Genomic DNA, 26,624 nt, shown 5'->3' with positions numbered 1-26,624 from the left:
GTGTTACATTTTTAAATGTTTTTTATATATATATATATATATATATATATATATTTTAAATAATAATTTATGTAGAAGAATGTAATAATTGTTTATTGATGTATTATTTTTTTAATTTTAATTAGAAATAATTTTAATATATTAAAATTAAAATTAAATTTAAATAATTTATAATTTATAATTATGAATTAGTAATATAATATAATATAATTATAAATATAAATAAGAAATATTCAATATTATTTTAAGAATAAATTATTTAATATTATTTTTTTTAATAATAGTTAATTTATTAATTTTATATTTTAAATTAACCATTAATAATAAATATTTAAAATTACATTTTATATTAAATATTTTTTATTTTATAATGATGCTAAATTTTATGAAAGTGTATGCACAATTTTCTTACAAATTGTAATTACTTCCGCATGTGGAGTTAGTTAAACATAAAGAGTGACTTAACTAAGTGATTGAGTGATTGAGTATTTTTGTGTTAGTGAAGTCTAATTAAGTAATAGACATGTGGCTGCATGTCAAGGTGAGTAGCTAGCTAGAAAAATATAAATACTCTTGACCAGGTTCATTGTAAGATGTTTTGTGTGATTAATAGAAGAGTAGCAACTCATGATTAATAGAAGAGTAGTGACTCGTGATATTTGTGTGAATTCGTGTTTTGTCTCCTAGTTCATTCCAACAAATTGATATCAAAGCAAATCAAACCCCATATATCAGAGAAATGTAGCCGCAGTCTGCAAAGAAAGTTAATTGTTTATTATTAGAGCTGGAGGAGCCACGATGTGTGAGTATATTTCGCAGGAGATATTCGCGCGTGTGTGAAATCACAACCTCAGCCTGCATAGCCACGCTGTGTGCAAACATCAATCACAACCAATCCTCGAGGAAGAGGTAGTGAGTCCCAGTTGCTAATTAAAGAGAACCACACGTGATGTAGCCGGTACAGGAAAGAACGAGAGAAAAGTCACATTAGAAAAAATTAAGAGCATGCTGATTTCCTTCCATTTTGGTAGCGCAAGCATGTTGCGTTGAATTCTTTCGATTTTGGTACCGCAAATTCATCGTGATATTTGTTGAACGTCGAGCGATAGTCAAATCCAGAGGAAAAAGGCCGCAACCACAACTGTAGCAAGCCAAGTATCCTTTTAAGGTTCGTATTCATGAACCCGATTTGAAACTATATTTTTCAGATATATTTTTAAAGTCACGTGGTGTTTGCCCTCGTATGGTATTAAAAGATGGTCTTTTGAAAAATCAAGCGTAAATTAGTTTTAAAAGAAAAAATGATTATGGAGGTTTATGAAAGGATTATTTGAATGCGCTGGAGACAAGGTTTTTTTTGTGGTTTTGAGTATTTTTGAGTTGTCAACACCATAAAATTGAAACCCATTATTCAAGCATGCATATGGATGAAGAATATGCAACAAAGATTGCAGAGAGAAAAGTTGAAGCCTCTGTGTTTATGTGTGAAACAAAGCAAGAGTAAATAAATGTTCAAGGACTCCACTATAATGTGGATGATACAGATGATGGTGAATCCTACTGTGATGAGACACATGGATGATGACTGCAAAGTCATATGTGAATTGGTGAATTGAGCCACCGCTGATGGATTTGGTGAAGTTGAAATTGTGAATGAAATTGACAATGAACACATGCATACTCGGATATCCCACCATAGTGTGAAAGATCATTATGTTGATGATATTTGTAGTTTCTTTTTTGAAACAAGGATTAATTGTGACAATATGGTAAGTGCAATGTTTGATGAAACATTGAAAGTTTGAAGCTAACATTGTAGCAGCAACATATGAAGCAGTTGGAACTCCTCATGAAGCAGTGTGTCATCTATCAGCAGTTGATGATCAAGAACATGATAAAGTGATTGAAGAATTTTTTATTAAAATTTCCGCTAACAGCATAACAGTGGAAGACAACCTCCATGCAGTTGAAAAGAAGGCATATGTATATGTAAAGCAAGAAGCTCTCACTGAAGAGAGCCATATTAAAGATGTTTTTAACATTGTTTTTGAATATGCAGGAGTTCAGAATAGCATGGGCAAAGAAGTTGAAAACAAGGTTGTTAATAAATTTGATGTAGATTTGAAGCTTATTGAAGAATGGATTCAGAAACCAATAGAACAAATTGATGTGAGTCTTAAAGCAGTAGCTAGAATAAAAGAAATTAATGAAATGGTGAATAATGATCTTGAGTGTGCAGATAACACGGAAAAAGTAGTAGTACTTGATGATGGAAGTGAAAAGAATGATATGGATGTTTTTGAAGACAAAAATGAATGCATTGAAACCATTTTTCAACAATGGAGTAAAAAAGAGATAATATTTTTCTATCAAGAAATATGGCAGAAAGAACGTCATGAATATGAAGCACAAGAAGCAGAGAAAAGAAGATAGTTTGAAGATGCAATGTTTTGGCAGTTGGACTAATATTTGAAGAGGAAGGTGTAGTAGACAAGATAATATTGTGTTTCAGCACAAATTCAAGAAAAGTAAAAGAAAAATTGATGCAACAACAAATAAAGGAATATGGAGCCTACAACAATAAAGCGCAACAGAGAATGAAACAATTTCAAGGATATAAAATTTGGAAGACGAGAAAAAAATGCAAAATTGTGAAAGTCTTGAGCCATTGTAACCCTAGTTGAGACATAGACCAGCAGACAAGTTTGAGTGATAGCTGAGTCAATTTCTATTGTAAGCCTAGTAGATATAGTTGAGTCATGTTGAGTTATGTTGAGTCATACAGTCGTAATTAAGGGGGAGTGTTAGAAATTGTAATTACTCCTGCATCTGGAGTTAGCTAAACATAGAGAGTGAGTTAAGTAAGTGATTGAGTGATTGAGTATTTGAGTGTTAGTCAAGTCGAGTTAAGTGATAGACATGTGGTTGCATGTGGATACATGTCAGATGAGTAGCTAGATAGAAAAGTATCATTGTAAGCATCATGTTTTGTGTGATCAATAGTAGAGCAGTGGCTCGTGTTATTTGTGTAAATTCATGCTTTGTCTCCTTCGCCTTTCCAACAATTTTTTCTTTAAATTTGAATTTATACTCATTTAAAAATAAATTAAAAATTAAAACAATAATTTTGAATGACTAAATTTAATTATAGTTGTCAAACCAGGCAGTGACTCCTCAAAAACAACTTATTCATATTCATTCAGGTTGGTCTTTATTATATACATGATGGAGATACTGTTCACTTCATCTCCTGATGACTATTCATATTTCTTATTATTTATTTACATTAGTTACACTTATTCACCCAATCTTGATGATTAGGTGTCAACATTCCCCCCTTAATCTGAAGGGATGTTGGTGAGTCCAAGCATCGTTATGAATCGTTCATGCTTTTCTCTTTCGAGCTCTTTAGTGAAGATGTCTGCAATTTTCTCATTAGTGGAACAATGGCGAAGATGGATTGTTTTGGCCTCAACATGATGTCGAATCAGATGATTTTTAGTATTGATGTGCTTTGTTCGATCATGAAACTTTGGGTTCTTGGCCAACTTTATTGCCAAGGTATTGTCAATCATGAGTGGAGTCGATTGTTCTTGTTTTACCTGCAAATCTTCAAGAATTTTCCTAAGCCACGCAATTTCTTTTGTTGCCTCAGCTGCTGCCACATATTCTACTTATGTTTTGAAATCTGCTGGAACTAATTGTTTGTGTGATCTCCAGGAGACAACTCCTGATCCAAGACTCATAGCATAACCTAAAGTAGATACCCCAGTTTCTTTGTCTCCATTGAACTTTGAATCAGAGTATCCAATCAATCTGAAGTCGTCCACTTGTGTATACTTGATTCCAAAGTATTGAGTTCCCTTCAAGTACCTTAGAACTCTTTTTGCAGTAGACCAATGTCCCTCACAAGGCTTTTGCATAAACCTGGAGAGGATTCCAACAGCAAACGAAATGTTTGGTCTGGTAGTAGTTAGGTAGTTGAGACTTCCTACAAGCTGTCTATACTTTGTTGCATCCTCAAATTCTTTTCCTTCAATGGATGTGAGCTTTAAGTTTTGTTCCATTGGAGTAGTAAGAGGATTGCATTCTGTCATGCCAAACTTGTTCAACAGATCTCCAATGTACTTCTTTTGGGAAAGGAATATGGACTTTGGATGTTGAGCTACTTCAATACTAAGATTGTAATGAACATAGCCCAAATCAGTCATTTCAAAACCTTTTTTCAATTCCTTCTTTATGGATGCAATGTAGCTTTCATTGTTCCCTGTCATCAAAAGATCTTCTACATATACCACAAGATATACAACTGTTTTTCCAACTTTCTTGACAAATAAAGTTGCATCATCAAGATCATAATGTTTGAAATTGAGTTTTAGAAGATGCTCTAGTTAAATTAGTTCCAAACTGTTTGAGGAACTAATGGTGAGTTAACAGTCCATTGATGCATGCATGCATCCAACTAGTGTTACTCCATTTAACTAAAGATTCCCTCATCAGAAACTCATGCATGTCTATTTTGAGAAAGACCGAGTTGAGATTAAAGTCAAGGACGGTGTTCTATTAGTTACATATGTTTTCTTATAAATAAAACTCATGCATGCAGAAGGAATTATTCCTTGAGGATTGTGTAGTTCTAACAGTGTGTGAGATAGTGTTCCACTTGGTTGAAGGAAAATCATCCCAGAGAAACAACACAAGGAAATAGGAGCTTGAAGGGTAAAGAGGAAGGCTTGAGAGAAGCCAAGATTGACTGTGAGCATCTGTAAGGATTGTACTAAGAGCTTGCTAGCTGTGAGAGCTAAGGCTTTGTATAATTCCTATGTATTTCCACCTTGTATGATAATACAGCTAGTGGGGTTTTTAGTGAATTCCCTACCTAGTTTCCTTTAAAAGGGAAGGTGCCCCAATGGTGCTTCAGACCTCTAGAGAGAAGTGCAATTTATGAACAAGTGATTTACCATCTCTCTTTCATGTAGGGGACATTTTCTTGGGCCTTCCAAACTTTTGCATCGAATATTATTGCATGTGAAAATGGTATTTCTTAGTGCCAACTATGTGAAGTGGATGGATTTGGGGGGAGCCTTGACCTTCCAGATAATGCTCCACTATGAAGGTGGTGGGTCTTGGATTTGTTGGTGGTTAAAAATCAATTCATATGCCAATTTAATTGAGTAGGTACCCTAGGTTGGATTTTCACTCCAAGCATTTGAATCCTCTTCTCACCTTCTCTTGATTCTAGCCTTATTTAGTTGAAGTCTCATCTCCTCCCATTGGATTGTTGCTGGCCCTATTAGCCCCAAGTTGATATTGCTACTCTAGACCTAATCTAGGGATTGGTGAGTGTGTGGGAAATATAGATCTACTAGGTGCTAAATGCCTTTAAAGCTTAAAAGCCTCCATGAGCTCACCTGGCATTTTGTAGTGTACCTCTTTTCCTATCCAAAAATTTGTAGCCACTTGGATGCTAGCCTTGTTTCCTACTTTCCAAATTAGGTAAGATCCAATTAAATGGTAAGAAGATGATATATCTTTCCAAAAAATTTACCCCCTTTTTTGGTTCTTGTATGGGGATCTCATTCAATTTGTGATAGTTCTGAGGGAAATGTATTTTAGATGTAGGATTTCCTACCATAATCTTTTTCTTGTGAACAATTTATAGCCTCCAAATTATTGAGCTTTACGTTAAATGCTAGCCAAACCTCCAAAGCCTCCGATAACAGCTTTAACATCTCTCTGTATATTGTAGACATTTCTTTATCCTTGGGTTCAAAATTAGGAAGGCCACTTTATTTTTTAACTTTCTTGGTTAAAGAATCTGGAAAGCCTGAAGCATTAGATGGATGTTTTGCATGTACTGTTACTCTGATCATGTAACCTCCTACAGTTGGAGTCAAAAGTGGCATATCCATAGATTGAACATGCCCCTTTGTGTCTGATGTTGCCTGTGCTTCTGCTTGATGTTGTTTTTCCCATGCAACAACAAGCCCAACGAGCTCTATAGCTAGATGTCTATTTTCTAGGGGAGTGTTTTGATACAGTCCAAGGCGACAGAGAGAATTTAGCATCTATGACACAATTTGGGCTTGGTAGCTATAAAACAAGTTTGAATGTCATAAGTAAGCTAGAAAATGTGAACCAAATTAGAAATTGAATGGCACTCTTCAACTAGTATTTCATTCATATAATGGATCCTTAGAGGTATCTTGCTTTCTACCAAGAGAAATATATGTGATAGTTGTTGTATGAATATATGCAGAGCTCAGTTAACTATATCCTTGTTGTCTGGCTGGGACATTTTTTAAATCTAAAGAAATGTGTGAAGTATGGTTTTCACAAGAACTTCATGAGCCTGAAGATATTGGCAAAAAATAACAAAGGCACACGACTTATTGGCACTTTCCTTTTGAGTGAGACAGTTTTCCACTAAATTTTCAAGTTCCTTTTTATGGTCCATAAGATCATTAAGGACATACTTCAACAAGTTGTATTAAAGGAATTTATGATATATCACAAGTACCACTGTGTGTAGAATTAAAGGAATTTATTATGCCAGATACTAAGGAGGATAATCTGTGTAGATAATATTATCTTAATGAGTAGCTATCCATAAATTGTCTTCAAATCAAGGCATATGATTGGTGAAGGAGAGGATCGTCATCTTGTTGGATAGACAACATCAATAGCTGTATCCAAACTTCATAGTTCCCTTTGAATATCGAGAATGCAATCATCTGCAACATGCTATTAATCCAAGGATTTTATAGCTTCGTCTTAAGGTGATCATATGGCCTTAAGTCATGAGGCAACTAATCCATAGTGAGGAAAGATATTTTGCATTTAGTTTCAAGAAAACTTTTGGTGACCACCTAGTAAAACTGTGAAATAATACCATCTTGTAATTTCACTTAGTAAATAAAAGTGAAAGATCAATTTCACTAGATCTGCTAACTCTTTAAAAATCTAAATGAAATATTCTAGATATTTTCATAATATTAGTGATTTGTATTTGATCTAATATTAGTTGTACACATAAGTGTTGAGAAAAGGTGGTTGCTCAGATTAAGGAGATTAGTTGCTAAGTTAGGGGAGATTAATTTTCTCAATTAGAGTCTGAGAGCATAAACAGAACAAGATGAGAGAAGTTTTATGCAAACATTTTTGAACATCAAAAAGACAAGAGATTAGAGAAAGATCAACTGAGCAGATTCAAAGCACAGGAGAGGAGCCAAGGTCATATCATAATCCATATTGAATAGTGTTATACAACAATTCAGTAAAGTGTGGGTTTGAGTATCCAACGACGAGATAGAGAATACCTGAGTGTCCAGGAAGTGGGAAACCTCAATTTTGATGTGTCCTTGTAATTTTTTGGTTATTAATGATAAGCTAATTTGAAGGACAAAATTATGTGTGTACTTGAAAAGCTATTCTGCGTCCACTGTTTAGGCTTTCCAGTTATATGTGTGACTGTTGCATGTTTATAATTTTATTCAGTTATTAAAGTAATTCAAGATTTGAGTTATTTGAGAAGAAACATAGGACAATTGTCCTCTTGAATTAGAATAATCTTACATGGTATGAGAGCATTATCTATAATTGAGATCCTCAAGGGTTTAAAACAATAGATCAACTACCAGAATCAAAGACCAGGAGTTAGAGGGTTTCATTATTGTTGCTTGAAGGACTAACCACTCTTGCGGGTATATTTTTTTTGTTTTATTTTCATATCTGAAAAGTTTGTAAAATAGATCTCAGAGATGGAAAAAGCTACATCAAAACTCTTTGAATATGCAAGTAGATAACCTCCACATATAAAGGTAAAAACAACTCTTTGAATATGCAAATAGATAACCTCCACACATGAAGATGAAAGCATATTTTAAACATGTTTAAAGTGGATTAAAATATAATAATAGAAAAATCAACAAAAATCTTGATACAATAATAATTCAAATAATTCTATTTAACAAAAATATATTAAAAATCACTATAAATTAACATTAATAAATAAATAAATAATTTATATAAAATCCCAATTTAATAATAAATAATTACCTAATTTATAAATGATTTATGTATAATCTTAATTTATATCAATTTAATGTGAGTTAAAGAATTGAGATAAACCATTATTATCCCACACACTTAAGTTCATTCCTTTGCCCTCTCTCCATTTATGAAGCCGAGGACTATCACAATACTTCCAAGAAAGCATTTGACACATCAGCTAGATAGCCACAACAAGCCAGAGAGCAAAGCTATCTGTGTAAATACTTGTTCATAGATTCTCTCACATTTGACTCATATCAAACAGTTCCGTAGGGGGCAAAATGGGAGGAAACCAGAGCTGCAGCAGAAGCTACATCCCTAGAAGGAGCCAAAGCCCTCCTCATAGAAGACGTTACGAGGATTGTAGCGAGAGCAATCAATACAAGGAACGAGAGAGGTTTAGAGACATGCACTCCATTCTACCCACTATCCTTATGGTCCAAAATATTTCTCTAGACACGAGGTTCGTATCTTCATGTTTTCTTCTTAGTTTGAGGTTTCATACCCAATATTTCTAATGAAGTTGTCTTAAGTCAGCCATTCTTGGCTATACATTTTAGTCATTGAACAATGTATTGGGTCTTCAATCTTATTTCTTAAGTAAAAAGACTATTTTGGAATAGATTGTGGTTTTATATGTGTTTTTTTCGGGGGTCTCATTAAAATCATCAAGGTCTGATAAATTTAGGGCTTGTAGTTTTTTGGTTTATTTTAAGCTTCGAAAATGACAATGTGGTTCTGTATGCAACCCCATGACGAAGAATAAGTTTCCATGTTGAGTAGATAGGGTCGCTTAACTGTCATTTTGTAGTGATAGTTTAATTAGATTGAATAACTTGGAAACCAGCCCCTGAACTTGGGGGTTTGCAAGGGTAAATAATTTTCTTAAAGAACCTTGGGGAGCGACTTCAAGGGTAATGATTTTCTTAAAGAACCTTGGGAGATACTTTAAGAGAATAATAAAATTTGTGGGATTTAATTGAACATATTTGTCTTCAATTTTAACAAACGAAAATTACATAACATCATGCAAAATGGATGGTTTCTTATAGGAAACCTATCTCATTTTACTAATTCAAATGACACTATTTGAAATAATCCTAAAATTTCCTTTGAATATAAAACAACCATAACTAACATTTGCGAATTTTTTATTAAGTTTTTATTTTGAGTTTTAGCAGGGATTTCTTCTGTTTCATTTCCAAAGTGGCTTAAGAGAATTGTCAAGACATGAATGGCTGGTAGGATTAGTATGGTCCAAACTTTGAAGGGTTGCCAAAAATATAGTAGGTTTTAGCTCTTTTTTTATTGAGAGGGCTATCGAAAATACATTATGTTTTACCTTCTATTTCTAGTTATCCAGATGCATTTCAACGCAACATTTTGTTTCCAAATGGTTGTAAAAGAATTTGAGGTTTTAACTGTGTTGTTAGTTATTTTGATATATTCCTATACATTCGTCAACACTTATCTTATATAAAAAAGGTTGAGGAGTTTGTGTATTATTTGACACTTGTTCCCACCGAAATAAAAGAGATCATTTTATGCTCCTCTCCAAGGAATTAATTGTTAGTTGCTTTCTTCAAGTGTTCCATCTTAGCAACAAAATAATGAGAAACCAAATGATAAACTAGAATGAAGGATTATAACAGGATTTGGATTATTTTAAGGGTTTACTATTATTGTGAAAGTTAAAAATCCCATCACTATACCCCAAATAAGTCAAAATCAAAATAATCAAGGAATTGAAGGAAATGAGAATTAGGAAATGTTAAGGAATGAATTTTTGTAAATGGGTAGGGTAACAGTCCAGAAAGTGCTAGAAACTCAGTGTATACTTTTTATGAAACTGCATGAAATAGGGAAAATGCCAAGAAGTTGATTCTAGCAACTTCTGCAATTTCAACTTGCCCGCAAGATTTTTTTGGAACTTCGACCTACCCAACACATTCTTTTGTAATTTTGATATGCCCAACAAACTCTTCTGAAAATTTGACTTGCCCAACAAATTCTTCTGCAACTTCGACTTCCCTAGCAAATTCTTTTGCCCATCAAATGTAGAAAACCTAACACGAGAGAGAGAGAGGCCCAAAAACTTAGATCTAGTTCTTCTCCTTCCTTTCCATCTTTTTACCATCTTCTATCTTGAGAAGATTGAACTTTATTTTGGTGAGTCATAATGAGGTTGAGTTCCTTCTTATTTATAGGCTTGTGAGGGGTACAAATTTCTCTCTTTAAGCCGACTTGTCCCTTCATGTAGGCTGACTTGATCTTTGTGCCATGACGAGGTCTTGGAGGATCTTTTGATTCTATTTTGAGGGCCTCTCAAGGATATTTTGAGAATCACTTTCTCAAAATCATCGAGAATGCGATAAATGATGGGGGTGAGAAACAAAATTTATGTGATCAATAGTTAATGGAATTATTACCATCTTGGAGGTAAACAAAGCATATGACTAGGTTTATTTTGAACAAAATGATTTGTATTAGGAAGCTTAGCTTCTATTTTAGAGACAAGCATAAATGTTACTACAAAATATCAAAAAATAGTTTTAGTTCCTTCCTTACTATGTAAAAATAACACATAAATGATCATAACTTGAAGAGTTTCTTTAAATTCTCTTACCTCAAGTTTCTATGAATAGGAACTATCAAGGCAAGTGAGGGAACCCAACCTTAAACTCTATTAAGAAATAATAATCCCCTAATTGACATGCCAATCTAGAAAGTCTTCCTGCCAAATAATAAAGGCCTCTATCTTTTCTTGATTAATCATGATGCATGTTGATGTAGTAATGTGTTAGGTTCCTATACCAATAGGAGTCATAATTTTTTAATGACTGAGATTAAACCTGTAATATGTACATACCTTTGCTTTCTACAAATGTTTTCCATATTCAAAAAATTAAAAAATGTAAAGAGGGTATGTCCTAAAAGAAAAATCAAATGACAAAAAGAATAAAATGTCAAAAAAAAAAGATAAAAAAATGAACCCCAAGAAAAGAAAACACAATGAAAGTGTGCTAGTCAAAATTCCACTACTATTTACTTTTTGTGCAAAATAAATGATTGCGTGTAGCTTGTAATCTTTGCCACAATCCATGATAGTAAAAATGTTTAAACTTGACTATTTCATGTTTCAATTTCATGTCTATAGTTAGAGAATAAAATCTAACCAAACTATTTAATCTTGGAAGATAAGTAGATTAGGTAGAGTAAATAAAAGGAGCTCAACTGTTTAATCTCAGCCCTTGGATGTAATAAGGTTAGATTTAGTTAGATTCCCATTGTAAAGAAAAGAAAAATGTTTGATAAGGGTTTGCTAGCTTAAATGCGCCCTAATAAAGAGAAGTAAAAATGGTAGGATGAGTAGATGGGTATGTAGAAGAAAGGTTGTAGAATTGTGATGATTGTTAGACAAAAGCATATTTATCACCCTCATCATGAAATTTCTAAGTATGAATGAGAAAATGGATTGGCATAAATTCACAAAGTCAAATTAATTAATTTCCCCTCACTCATTTCACCCTTTACTTAACCAATTTCCCACAATAAGTTTGAAGTACCCAAAATCTTAAGTCAAAGGGCTCATAGCATTTCTGAGACTTCTGGAGGGAGCGGACCTTCGGCTCAATGACTTATACGTCTTAAGTAATAAGATCCCCTCAAAATCATTTATCCCTTCAGTTCATTCATTTTCCCTTATAAATCCCTTTTCCTAAGGTCAAACTCTATTTTTTCCTAAGGAAAAGAAATCACCCCTATGGACACCCCTTTTTATGAAAACCCACAAAAATACACTTTGCCTAAGTTATAATGTTTCTATGTAAAAAGCAAATGAATCACAAAAATGCATTGTGCTTAGCGCAATCCATTTTCCGCCTTTTTCATATTAACTTTTAATATTATTTATGTATTAATTCCCGAAAAATAAACCCTTTCCCATATATATTTACCAAACCCCTTTAATATTAATATCCCTACCCCGAAGTTTGAAAAATAAACTTTATATTATCTTAAACCTGACAAATGACATAATTAATCAATCTTTGATTAATTAAAGTCAAACCATCCACCAATCATATCTCGCCCAACGCTTTAATCCCCGCCTTAACCCCCCATTAAGCTAAAACGACCGTGCCTAAATGCTCGTTGGGCCCCTCCATTACCTTCCATGCAATTGCCATGCCCAACCACTACACGATATTTCCCCTCCCCATGCGACAGCCCATGCTGATTTCGGAAGGGCCCGAAATCCTAACAATACCCGCCCGAAATGGGTTGTTTTCTGTTGGGCCCCCGAAGTGACGTGGCACTCAATGAATGGAATCGAGTGGCCTCCCCCCAATACCGCCAAGCACCCAAAGGCTGTGCAAAGTAAACCACTTACTGCTAGCCTGCTACCTGTCAAAACAATCACTGTTCACCTCGCTATGCAAAAAATTGTCACTATTCACCCATACTCGCCAAACTGAATTTTCACGCATAAATCCAAAAAAGCCCCAAAGCATTGTTTTATCATTTTTTTAACTGTAATTTTCCATGCACGCGCCTGTGAACGTTGAATGCCATCAACTCACGTACACTTTCACTTAGAAGACGCCAAAAGCTCCCAGATTGCCTTCCAGCCTAATTGAAGCCTTTTCAACCATTCAAAATTTCTAGTTACCTGGTTCAGACCCAATTTACTCCAAATTCTAGGTATTTAAGCCAGAATCCACTAAAAGCCCTATTAATTTCCGAACCAGTCACTAAGCTTTCTTAATTGAAATTAAAGGGAAATTCAGTAACTTAAAACCCACCTGGAATTGAACCATCATTACCTTAAAGACAGGAAATTTACCTTCCCCATTCTTAAATCCACAAGAACTAAGAATGGTTGCCCTAATTGCCATGGATGTCAGGCCAATTACTACTCCTCACCTAGACCTGGATTACCTTCCCCTTGCTAACAAATAATTCCAAATCAAGGACATGTCTGTCCATGAATCCCCTCTTAAATTATATTGTTGATACAGAGACCAATATCTAAACCATGCTGATAAAATAGGTCTTTAGGAGTCTAATTTGTCCAAGTACCAATTCCCTGAGGTGCACATATTTCCAGAGATTGTCCATTATTGCCATGCAAACTACATTCCTAGTCAAAGAGCAGTGATGTCTCCTGACCATACCATACTTTTCACCATCACTGTCGAGTCAATCAATGAAATGTTGCAGCTGCAACCAGGGCAGAACTTAACCCCTATTTCCATTAGAGACCTACTAGACAGCTTTCCCAAGCTTACCACTACCAATCTTGCTGAAATGTTCCAATCTTTTATTGTAGAAGAAAAACATATCCCAAAAGATCCTCCCCCATACATATATACCATATTTTCTCAATTTAGCTAGGACATTGTAGCAATGATATCTAGTATTTTAGGCTATACCACCAGTGAGTACATAGATGAAATCATCTTAGCCTTCATGTCCATTTTCTCTCCAGGACAGCCTCCTACTGTCATATATGATTATGCCAAGTTCATAGTTGACAAAATGCATGACCAATTCCTTAGAATGAGTACTGAGAGATTTTTTAAGTATTCTTCAGTTTTGTGCCACCTTTTCTTACATTACCAAGCTGACAAGTTCCCCTTCACTCTCCAAAAGCTTGATAGTAAAAGTTATCCTAGGTCAGTGATTTTCTAGACTCCTTTGATCCATAAGTATGATCCCCCATATCCATACATAGACTTCATAGATATTTTTGTATATCCAGTATTGACCATTCTACTAGGAAGTCCTCCTCCAAGAATCAGTTCAGATATCAGGAGGATCCTGCAACTGTCAAAACAACACAAAGTGGGAGATTGGTACTTGTACCAAAATCATACAGAAATTAGGATCTATGGTTGTGAGTCGGCCGCAGATACCTCACAATGAGGTTATTTGCTCTGGAGTACTACAGACAGATAATCAACTAATATGAGGTGCATTTTATTAAGGCCAAAAAGAAGGCCCAGCTCAAAATCAAATATCAACTAGGCCCCTTTGTATGTAATAGCCGAGAAGCTGGAAGAAAAGCAGATGAAATCCTTCAGAGACTTAAACTAAAATAGAGCTTCATGTGGAGATATGACCCTTGTGACTTCATCTGCAACAGAAGACAAAAAAACAAGATGGCTCCCTACATTAACCACCAAATCCTTGAGATAGAGAAATATGCAAATCAATTGGAATGGGTGGAGAATAATTTAGTAGACAGGGATAGCACTGAAGTTGCAGTTGAAAATGATCTAATTGATCTAGAGAAAAGGCTTGATGAGGGTTCTTTCCTATAAGTGCCAGGAGAATCTAAAGTCCAAGGAGAGTCTATAATCCAAGAAGAATCATAGGCACAGGGAGCATCTCAGGCATAGAGTGAATCACATAAAGAAGAAGAATCCAAGGTGCAAGAAGAGTCAGAACAGACAGGCATATCAAAGGAATTGACTCAAACAGGTATATCAGAGCCCATCATGAGTACTCCCCCCACCTTGTAAACTCCTCTAAATGAGGAGAAAAGCCTCAAAAGGAATACGGAAGAGGCCACCACATCAGGCAAAGCAACTACACAAATGTATGCAGAGACTAGCCTAGTCAAAAGTCAGAGGTTAAATCATGTTTCTGAATAGCAATTCATAGAAGAAACAGTTGAGGCCACCAGCACAGAAAGAGAAAAAAGCAGGCCTGCCACCCCTTCTAGGGGCACACTAGAACCTTCCATATCACATACTTAGATGTTGGAAAGGCAACAGAGTGTTAAAGTGTCCTCATTTAGTATGCTAGCTGACAGGGACCAAGACATTAGAGAAAAGTAGAAGGATATAAAAGCCAGGAATGAGAGGCTAAAAGCCCAGATTTATGCATAGTACCTAAAAATGGCACCTATAAACTAGACAAGGCTTATGTCAGCCTATGATGTTAAAGAAGGCAAAATGCAAATGACATTTGTGAAACCTACCACTCAGCAACCAAGAACAGCAGTTGACTTCAAGAAGATATATTTCTAAGTGTTGGCGAAGGACATACATCCTATTGACCAGATTGAGCTGCACAAGCAAACAAGGGAGATGATTCACTCCACCTTGACAAGGAAAGCCATTACACCTCACTAATTACAAAATTCCCTAAATAACATATCAGATCAATTCCAATTGGAGAAGGCCTGTTCACGGGCAAACGACACTAGAATCAAGTCCTTCGAGGACTTAATCATTGATTTGGAACATGATCCCAAAGATGTGAAGGCCACCAAAAAGTTGATAAAGAAGAAAAATGATGACATAACTGCTTTAAAGAAGCAACTCAAGATTCCACCATTACATCATCCACAAACAACAGAAGTCTTAGAGACCCAAAAAGGACAAGAAGAGCTTATGGACTTGGTCCTAAAGCTAAATGACCAGTTGAAAGAAACAGAGAAAGAATTGGACACATTGATTCAGTCCAAACAAAGTGAATTTGCCACCACTTCCACAACTGCCATTCCCACAGTAACAACTGCAGTTCCCTCAACACTAGCAGCATCTTTAGCACCAAAAAATCCACCTGCCATAGCACTGCCAGTCACAACTGAGCCTACAACAGCAGGTGCTTCAATAGAAAAGACAACAGAATTAGTGAAAGCCATGGAGGAAATGTCCATCCAAGAAAAAAACTTAAAAGGCTTAAGGAGAAACTGGCAAGCTTAGAAACTGACTGTAAGCTTGCCCAAATACAGCAGAGAGAAGAAACACAGAAAGCCCTAAGGATGGGTGAGAAGAGTAAGGTCCTAGAGAAAGATTTAACACTGCAAAAGCCACTAGGACAGACCAAGGAGATTCTTTGGGCCAATATCATTGAATTTGTCAATGATATTTGGCCATCAATTCAAGTAATATTTGAGCAAATAGAACTGGTGAAAGTAACCACTAAGGCTATTAAGAAAGTAAGGGAAGATTCAGGAGAGCAGCCTAAGGATGCTAATCAACTCATCCATTTCTTCAATAGCAAGAACAGACATGAACTTAATGAGATGGGCGTAGAAGATAGAACTAAAGTTATCTTAGAAGTTAAAAAGGTTCTTTCCAAAAGAAATCTTATGGTTAACCTAGAGGAATAATGCCATAACATGAAAGTAGGCATTGACAGATTCATGGCAAAGTTTCAAATTTTGAGGGATAAAGGCCTTCCTAGTCCTATGGTCATCCATGATAAACTTATGACCCAATTTGACTACACTGACAGATTAAGGAAATTGGCCAAGGATCAAGCAAGCACTTCAGGTATCAAGGCCTTGCCAACAGGGAAAGTATTGTATGATACTTTAGAGGATCTATTCTTTCTGGAGCATGAGATGAAGCACGTGTTTGTCACCAAGCCTAATTTTTCCAAATACATAGAGGCAGATGAGATCTACAGGAGAATGCTCAAAGTAAAGTTACCTGAGGATGAATGGTGGAAAAATATGACAGATTTACTATTAGTTACCACAGTAAATCTGAAGGCAGGTAAGAGACAGATAAACAGGGTCAAAGAGTAGTAGGTTAAAGAGTAGCAATGAAAAATGAAAGATAAAGATGATTCCAGCATACAAATATCAGCTAGCTCAAAGGGCTAAAACTTAATTGCAACAGCCAGCACTGTGATCTAGGTGGATGTTGGTGGCCACCCACCTATCCCATTTGGACCCCCACAACTGTCTCTTTCAGTCTTTTCAGTTTCCTAAATTGTAGCACAATTTACTATTTTTAACAGTTTTTCGGGTCCTGAACTTCCAGAGCCGTTTCGAGGCCCTAAACGACATTTTTTTGGAAATCTGGGGCTACATGGGTCCATGGACCCATGTTGCCTCCCAAAGTGGTAGTACTCGGATAGATCTTTCTAACGAGCCATCATACGCGTCAAACGGAGATCGTATGCCAAAGTTATGACCCTGGGAAATTGATGTACCAATTTACCCAAACGGGGCCCACAATTTGGCGTTTCATCTTCTAGGGTTAGGTTTCAGGATGTGAAGGGTTTTCCATTGTTTCTCAACAACAAATAGGCCTTCGAGCCTCATTGTAACACAGTTCAGAACAGTTCAGAGGCATGTAGCCACCACATCTCTTCTCAGAGATAAGCTACCATCGCCCTAGCTGGTTTATTTCCATTTCTGGTTGTAAGCATATTTCAGTATTTTCCATTAATGCAATGAAGTATTATTTCCGCTGCATCTTTGTGTATATGGTTATCTCTGTAATTTGTTGTGTTCCTATTTAAATCCGGATCAGTGGTATCAGAGCGGTCTGCTTTTTCTCTGTTTTTCTTTGCATGTCCCCAACAAGGTCAGGATATAAGGAGTTAGGGCTTGAACTGGTTGAACCTTTACAAGACCAGCCTCGCAAATCCTGACGGTCTCCCATGGTGGATGAGAAGAAAGACAAGGGGGTAGGAGATCCTACCAAAATCTTGCTCGAAGAAGCCCTCGAGTGGCAAAGGAATGCGATGATGGATAGCTTTGCGCAGATCCTTCAGCGGCTACCCAGAGGTGACGCATCGGCTTCCAACAGCTACTCTGGAAACGCCACACCCTTTAAGGTACAAGTAGGTTTTGAAATCCCCATATTCGAGGGTTAGATAGACGTAGATGCTATAGATAAATGGTTAAATATACTAGATGGGTATTTTTCTGTTCACGAATTTTCAAGTCGGGAAAAGATTGTTTTCGCTCTTCTCAAAGTAGCCCCCCACGTCAAGGACTGGTGGGAAACCTACTGCGAGCAGAAGGATGAAAGCACTGGCTCACTATTTTCAGCCGCACCCACCTGGAATTCATTCCGGGATGCCATCAAGGAGCAGTACTACCCTGTCGGAAGCTATGAGGATGAATACATAAAGTGGACCACACTGCGGCAGGGAAGGGACCAAGACGTGCCGGAGTTCACCAATCTTTTCCATACCCTTCGCACAAAGTTGGGTATCAAGGATTCGGAGCAACATTTGAAACTCAAATACCGTGGCTGCCTGCACAAGTACATCCAGGAAGAAATACAATTCTTGAACATCTCCTCACTCGGTACAGCATACCGATACGCTGTCAAAATCGAGCAAAAGTTCAAATAGAAGAAGCGAGACTTTGAATCTGCAAATCCGAAGCCCAAAGGACAAAGCCAAGGTGGGGTGACCCAAGACAACCCGTTGAAGCCGCAAGAAAAGAACAACACCACGAAGCCAAAGAAGGACACAGGAAAGTGGTGTGAGTTCCCCAAGAGTCCCACTCATAACACAAGTGAGTGTCGGACCAAGCAGTCGCTAGTGGCCGAGTTGAAGGCTTCCGAATCAGATGCATGTTTCGACCCTGAGTCGGAACTCGACAAGGGGAATGGCAAAGGGAAGCAGATCATTGATGCAGATCCCAGCGCCACTGTTGCCACCGCCAAGATTCAGAAAGATGAGCCCGAAAATCGAGAGGAAGGGGAGCGTCTTTTCCACTCACAGATGTGGGTGAAGGGTTCACGGCTACAATTCATTGTCGACAGTGGTAGCCAAAAGAACCTCATTTTAGCAAAGGTCGTGAAGCGGTTGGGCCTACTGACTACACCGCATCCACAACTGTACAGTATCGGGTGGCTTCACGAAGGACGAGATCTGAAAGTTCGCCAGCAGTGCTGCCTTCCCTACAGCATCAAACCCTTCATAGACAAGGTATTGTGTGATGTTACACCTCTGGATGTTTGTGATGTACTATTAGGCCAGCCATACTTGTGGAGGCGACATGCTGTGTATGAGTCAAGGCCTCGTGCTCTCATTATTTCTTTGAATAATTCATTATACAGGATACCAGAGGTAGCCCCACCTACTGCCACATCCTTGATCACTACCAAGAAAGGCAGCAAGCTCATGTCACAGACTAGGAAATTCATCTGTCTGGTTCACTGCCAAAGTAAGGGGAAGATCGTTGCTACATTCATGACCCCTGCAAAGGGTTCCTCCACGCAGCAGCAACAACAAAGGGATACGGTCATGAGAAAACACAGGAACGACTTCTCCTCACCCACAGGGGTACCACACAAGTTTCAAGTGGGCAATAAAGTCTGGTTGCATCGACAGAAAGAACGCCTTACCAGAACCCATCAGAAGCTCAGACCACTCCGACATGGTCCTTACAGCAGTACCAAGGCTATGGGGAACAATGCTTTGGAGCACGTCATTCCTCCATTCCTTCGCCTGCACCAAATGTTCAATGTGGACCATCGTCGACCATGCTTCCCACCATTACTGGACACATCAGAGATTGCAGGACAAGTTCAACAGATGGAGGAACTCAACGCAATGGGGACCATTGCTTCCTAAGGGGGGAGGAATGATCCAGGTGGATGTTGGTGGCCACCCACCTATCCCATTTGGACCCCCACAACTGTCTCTTTCAGTCTTTTCAGTTTCCTAAATTGTAGCACAATTTACTATTTTTAACAGTTTTTCGGGTCCTGAACTTCTAGGGCAACATGGGTCCATGGATCAATGTTGCCTCCCAAAGTGGTAGTACTCGGATAGATCTTTCTAACGAGCTATCATACGCATCAAATGGAGATCGTATGCCAAAGTTACGACCCCGGGAAATTGATGTACCAATTTACCCAAACGGGGCCCACAATTTGGCGTTTCATCTTCTAGGGTTAGGTTTCGGGATGTGAAGGGTTTTCCATTGTTTCTCAACAATAAATAGGCCTTCGAGCCTCATTGTAACACAATTCAGAACAGTTCAGAGGCATGTAGCCACCACATCTCTTCTCAGAGATAGGCTACCATTGCCCTAGCTGGTTTATTTCCATTTCTGGTTGTAAGCATATTTCAGTATTTTCCATTAATGCAATGAAGTATTATTTCCGATGCATCTTTGTGTATATGGTTATCTCTGTAATTTGTTGCATTCCGGTTTAAATCCGGATCACACTACCACAATATAAGGGACAGCATGATGCAGTTTTCCATCTATCTCTATCTTCATGCTTGAAGATATTTTTATTTCCTTAATTAAATATCAAACTATTATGAGATACTTTGTAATAATTTTTGTATAAATAATTCACATTTTGAAGTATTTAGGGTGGATTCAAAGACATTTCTATAGACTTTCCATTCAAATCAAAGTATTATTGTATCAAAAACTGGATTGGCTTGCTGGATCATGGAATAAAGTTCAGAGATTTTACAGGATCCTTGTGTAAAGTGAAAATCAAATAAGTATTTTCTCATGTGTATTATTGTTTTTCCTTATGTTTCTTAATAATCATATGTGTTTCTATGAAATCTGAATGTTAAACTAGGAATGATATTTCAGAATTTTCTTCAATGCACTCTGTCTTGACTGCTTACATTCTTAATGTTTTCTACTAAACTATCTTAGCTAGGGAATTCTTATCTGCTTCTTAGATTCCATAGTTTCCCTTGTAGTCTATGTAGCAAAGGATTCTTAATTGCCCTTTGTTAATGATCACTCCTTGTTCCTCATTCTGATCCCGGTCCAAGGGTTATTAAGTGCCCTTTTACTCTGGTCAGAATCATTCCATCCATCAACCCTTGAAGATTTGCCTTTGGTTTTGCTAGCCTGCCCTGTAAACACTTCCTTTAATGATCTGATCCAGTTATGCTATCCTTTTATTGACTCTATAGCCCAATGGCTTGAAGAAGCTAGCTCTACCCATCTATTCCTAGAATTCCACCATCCAACCAAAATCAAAACCTTATGAACATTAAGAACCAGCCTAAAATCCCACCCAAACAATTTTAAATTATAAAGAGAGAGCCCTCTCTGGACTTAGGTTAGCTAGAACCTGAGTCTGAAGATTGGTTTGTGGTTACCTTCGGATTATTCCTTCTTTTGATAACTTCTAGGGAAAACTTCTGAGTGATAACATAGTGGCGACCATACTGGGGACTCAAATCCTTTGTCTTAATAAACCTTTGAGAAATTTCAAGTATTTATTTCAAGCCTCTTGAAGGGTTTATTAGAAGTTATTGATGAAAATTTCATAAAAAGAAAGTAACTAGAAAAGTTTGAAATTATGGCTTCAAGGAGAACTCATTATACTAGGGCCAATCCTAATCCAAACCCTGCCCCAGTATTTGATAATCCCAACTTGATTTCAAGAATATCTAGAAGACAAGAAAGTTTAGTTTGTCCTACACCTTCAACCAAAGTAGATTCATGCCCTGATGAGTGGTTGTTTTTAGAAGACCTCCCCTTTGATGAGTCATTTGACCTTTCCTTATTTAGAACCAAGTCTGAAAGTGCACTTGATGACATAGTTCTAGATCTAGAGTTTATTGCAAATCTTGAAGTCCAAAAGGAAAACCTGTCAATTGATCAATACATTATAAATTCCCCTCAGTCATCCCTTACTACAACTAAAATCCCTGAGCTTTCTGAAATAGTTTCAAATCCCTTTAGTTAACCATTATTCCCTTCCACCTCTGAAGTTCATTCCTCACCTCCATTTATACCTTCACTTCCCCACCAACTTATCATTATACATCAGTCACCCATTACTCCCAGTTCTCCATCACCCACTGTATCACCTCTTGGTACCCCAACTCCACTTCTTAGTCCTACCCAACTTGGAGCCATGGCAAATAAATATGCTCCTCTTATGTTGCCTGCTCCACGTGGTTCCATGCCACAAGGTTACCAGAATAAAATTGTCCAATTCGATGCACAGGAACTTACACAGCACAACAACATACAAACAAAATGACAGATTTCTTTGAATTACATGAAATTGATATTGGAGATATGCAAATGAGACTTTTTTCTCAGACTCTAGTTGGCGATGTAAGAACATGGTTTAGATATTTACCTGCTAATAGCATAGACACTTTAGAAGTATTTTATCAGCAATTTTTAAATAGATGCGAAAAGAAAAAGAACTCTCTACAGATCCTTTTAGAATATGAAAACATCAGAAGAGGACCAAATGAAACAATCTAGGATTATTGTACCAGATTTAACAATATATACAATGCAATACAATGAATCTCAGACCCCCACCTGGTTTAGCTCTAATAAAGTTTCCTAATGGGTTTGATACTGATATGGCATTTCAACTAAGAGAGAGAAATCCTCCTACCTTAGAAGACATGCAGAGTGTAGCAGTTAGTGTAGAAGCTAATTTTCTAGCAAAAAGAGCTAAGGTTAGGAATGAAAGGAGAGGACCATTGAAAGATGAAGCCTCACCCTCTGACCTTAAAATAGATGCCCTAGCCAAAGGAATGGAAAAACTGATAAATAGGATAGAGAACATTGAAAGGAAGCCTCACTAGGATAATCAACAAGCACCTCCAGTGAGAAATCCACATTTTAGAAAGAATCAAAATCAAAACACTTCAAAAAATGGACCTGATCAAAATATTAGGCCTCATTTTCAAGAAAACTATGCTGAAACTTCCCATTCAGAAGACTCTGAACAAGACACACAAATTAACTTAATGGGATTAGATGAGGAGGAAACTATCTTTTTGACTCAAGATGATTAGGAATTACATATGCTTCAGCAATTACAGACCCAATCCAGAGAATCATTCGAATACAAGCAAGGTTATGATTCTTCTATCTTTGAAGTGCACAAACAGTACAACTTGAGGTGTCAAAAGAACACTGATACTCCTCACCAAAATAAGAAAGAAGTACCAAATCAACCTAAGAAAATCAAAATAGTTCCAGTTACTAAAACTCTCCAAATCCTCTCTAGACCAAATCAGAACCCTTCTGGTCCCACCATTGTAGATATAACCAATGACCAACCCCATGATAATCAACCATCCACTTTAATCCTCTCCAAGGAGACAGTGGAGGAATCTCCAAACACCACAATAGAAAATCCATATAAAAATACTTCAAATGCAGAAAAAGAAGACCAACCTACTCCAAATCCTGCCATGAAAATTCCAAATCCTCAAATAGAGAAAGCCCCTTGTCTTTCAATTTACAAGCAGAGGTGGCTAAGGTAAAAATCTCAGTCCCCTTAACAGAGTTGATTAAAAATGAAACTTATAAATCTCAAATAAGCAAATCCTTAAACTTTGTTGAGAATGAAGATTCTGTTAACTTGTTTGATGATCAGCCTGAGCTTATATTCGATCTTGATGTTAATGGCAAACCATTAGAAGGAGGGATACCACCCTTTTATATTAGCCTTAACATTCATGATAAGATCTTACACAATGCAATGTTAGATTCTGGGGCTTCACACAATTTAATGCCTAAATCTGTTATGGAAAAATTGAACTTGGATATCACTAGGCCTTACAAGGACCTGTTTTCATTTGATTCAAGTCAAGTAAAGTGTCTAGGGTTAATCAAAGACCTGTGTGTTTCCTTAGTACAATATCCTACTAAGACCATTCTCATGGACATAGTTGTTGCTGATATACCACCTAAATATGGCATGCTATTGTCTAGATCATGGGGGGCTAAACTCCAAGGATCTTTGCAACTTGACATGTCATATGCCACAATTTCAGTCTTTGGACATCCTAAAAAACTGTATAGAGAGACTCTAATGAAATATGTAGTGAGTAGCCAGGCTAGGCCTCAAAACTTTCCTACCTATTCCATGCATTCTGACATTGATTCTTTAAGAAACTACTTCGAACATCATTATTTCATAACGAAAAGAAATTGCAGTTACAGTTCAAATTGAAATTGTCCAAACTCAAGAGATTTCAGATAAAAAAGATGATCAAGACACCTTAATCAATGAAGATTTTGTCCCCCCAGACAAGAAGAATTATGGACATGAAATATTATGGCATCTTGAATTTGATGGATCAATGAACAAGTTAGGGGTAGGAGCAGGAGTGTGGATTTATAATTCAAAGAATGGTTATTCAGAAGGCCATGCTTACAGATTGAATTTCAAATGCACCAACAACATGGCTGAGTATGAAGCACTTATTCTAGGTCTCAAATTGGTTACAAAGTTAGGAGCCATAAGGGTGTCTATTATGGGAGATTCTGAGTTGGTTATAAAACAAATTAATGTTGTATATATGACCAAAGACCCTAGATTAAGTTTTTATAGAGGAACAATTGTAGAAATATTGAACACTTTTCTAGAAACTAAGCTTGCAGTCATTCCAAGGAAACATAATATGCAGGCTCATAGTTTAGCAATGTTCACCAGCACTTGTAAGTTACCATTCCACCCTAACCATCAGTAGACTGCTGAGGTTAATCACAAACCTGCTATCCTAGATAACTTGAAAAAATAGCAAGTATTCACTAATGACCAATAGATAAATAATTTTTTAACGTTACAGGAGGAATTTGTAAATAGTAATATAGATATTGACATAGCAGTAGATCCTGATTTTAAAGATAAAATAGAAATTAACAAATTAGAAGATGAAGAGATAGATAGATTTCATCCCACAAAGTTTACAAAATCAGATATTCAAAACCTAAAGCAAGTTGAAATTGAAGATATAATTAATGAAAATTTTGAAATCATTAATCTCAAAGACAACTTTTTGCCCAAAGGATTGACCCCTTTGGAAGACTTGTTTGACTCAAATGATGTCCCTAGAAAACCAAAAATGGAACCCTTAAAATCTGATATAGAGGAGTGTAATATAGGTACTGAGGAAAATCAAAAATTGATAAAACTTTCAAATTCCTTACCTCCTACTGAAAAAGTGAAATACATTGAATTGTTAAAGAAATTCTAAGATATCTTTGCTTGGAGTTATGAGGACCTCAAGTCCTATGACACCAGCATAATACAGCACACCATTCCCATAAAAGAAAACCAGAAACCTTTTAGACAAAAGCTTAGGAGGATTAATCCTATACTATTGCCTTTTATTGAAAAGGAAATTAGAAGAATGTATGAAGCCAAGATAATAGCACCAATTAGGTTCTCTGATTGGGTTTCCAATTTGGTACCAATAAGGAATAAGACTAGTGAGATTAGACTATATGTTGACCTCAGGAATCTCAATAAATTTTCACTCAAAGACAATTACCCTCTCCCTAAAATGGATCATATATTGCAAAGGGTAGTAGGGTCAACTAGAATCTCATTATTGGATGGGTTTTCTGGTTACAATCAGATTCTAGTTCACCCAGATGACCAGGATATCAAATATTTTAGAGTTTACATTTTATATTCTCATATAATAGCTTATGTCCCCAATGCAGTAGTCAAGGATATCCTAACTCAGTATGGTCCAGATGGAAAGAGAGGGAAATGGATTGCTACTATATTAGAATATGACCTAGAGATCAAGCCAACAAAGTTAATAAAAGGCCAAGGTTTAGCCAAGCTCATGGCTGAATCGAATGGTCAGGCCTTAGACATAAATTTTATTGCAGAAATGGATAATGGAGAGGAGATGGCGACTCCACCAATCAGCCAGGCCTTTATTGAATCACCATGGTATTCTGACATCATATATGTTTTACAAAATTTACAAGCTCCTCCTGAATTATCCAAGACCAAAAGTAGCCTCTTAAAAATGAAATCTTTAAAATTTTGCATACTTGACAATGCTTTGTTTTGGAGGAATCATGAAGGTATCCTTCTTAACTATTTATTGAAATAAGAATTTGACAAGGTGTTACAAGAGTTTCATGCAGGTGATTGTGGAGGACATATTTACTAGAAAACCACTGCAGACAAGATTCTTAGAGCCAGTTTCTATTGGCCCACTTTATTTTCTAATGTAAAGAAATTTGTAACCTCATGTCATAAATGCAAAATTTTTTAAGGAAAGAAAAATATTTTACCCCTCCCCCTGAAATGAATATCTGCTGAAGAACCTTTTCAACAATGGGGTCTTGACTTCATTGGTGAAATCCACCCACCTTCCTCTGCAGAACACAAATGGATCCTCACTGCTACAAATTATTTTACCAAATGGATAGAAGCCATACCATCAAGGCAAGCCACTGACACTGTTATAATAACCTTCCTTCAATCCAACATCCTATCTAGATTTGGGTACCAAACCAAAATCATCATTGATAATGCAGCAACCTTCAAGTCTAAGTGAATGATTGATTTCTGTAATAAGTACCATATAACTTTGGGCCATTCCACAGCTTATTACCCCCAAGGAAATGGAATAGCAGAGTCCTCAAACAAGAGTTTAGTGAATATAATCAAAAAGTTGTTAGAAGACAATAAGAAAACATGGAACAAAAAGCTAGTATATGCCTTATGGGGAGACAAGCTAACCACAAAGAAATCCATTGGTACTAGTCCTTATCAATTAGTTTATGGAATGGAAGTTGTTTTCCCATCATCCTTGGGAACACTAGGGATGAACCTGCTCCAAGATTTGTAGGGTGAACCAAATGACATCCAAAGAAGAATCAACCAAACAATTCATTTAGAGAAGACCAGGGAAGAAGTGTACATCAGATCTCAAGTTGTGCAGGAAAGGATCAAGAATGATTTTGATAAAAGAACTAAGGCAGCATATTTTTACCTAGGGGACAAAGGTTTGAAATGGGACTCAAGAAGAGAGGATAAAGGTAAACATGGGAAATTTGATTTCCTATGGAAAGGCCCATATCTCATCTA

General features: G+C 36.6%; 1 long non-coding RNA gene across 2 annotated transcripts in view; it reads left to right on the top strand.

Moving 5' to 3' along the window:
• LOC149148685 (uncharacterized) overlaps positions 1-26,624 on the top strand; it is a 110,899-nt gene that overhangs the window by 11,667 nt on the left and 72,608 nt on the right. The window lies entirely within an intron of this gene.

Source organism: Pinus tabuliformis, chromosome 9, assembly GCF_031772625.1.
Source record: "Pinus tabuliformis cultivar Carrire ecotype Pingquan chromosome 9, CPIR1, whole genome shotgun sequence".
NCBI lineage: Eukaryota > Viridiplantae > Streptophyta > Pinopsida > Pinales > Pinaceae > Pinus > Pinus tabuliformis.
Note: the sequence above shows the minus strand (reverse complement) of the source record. Positions and strands in the feature narration are given on the sequence as shown.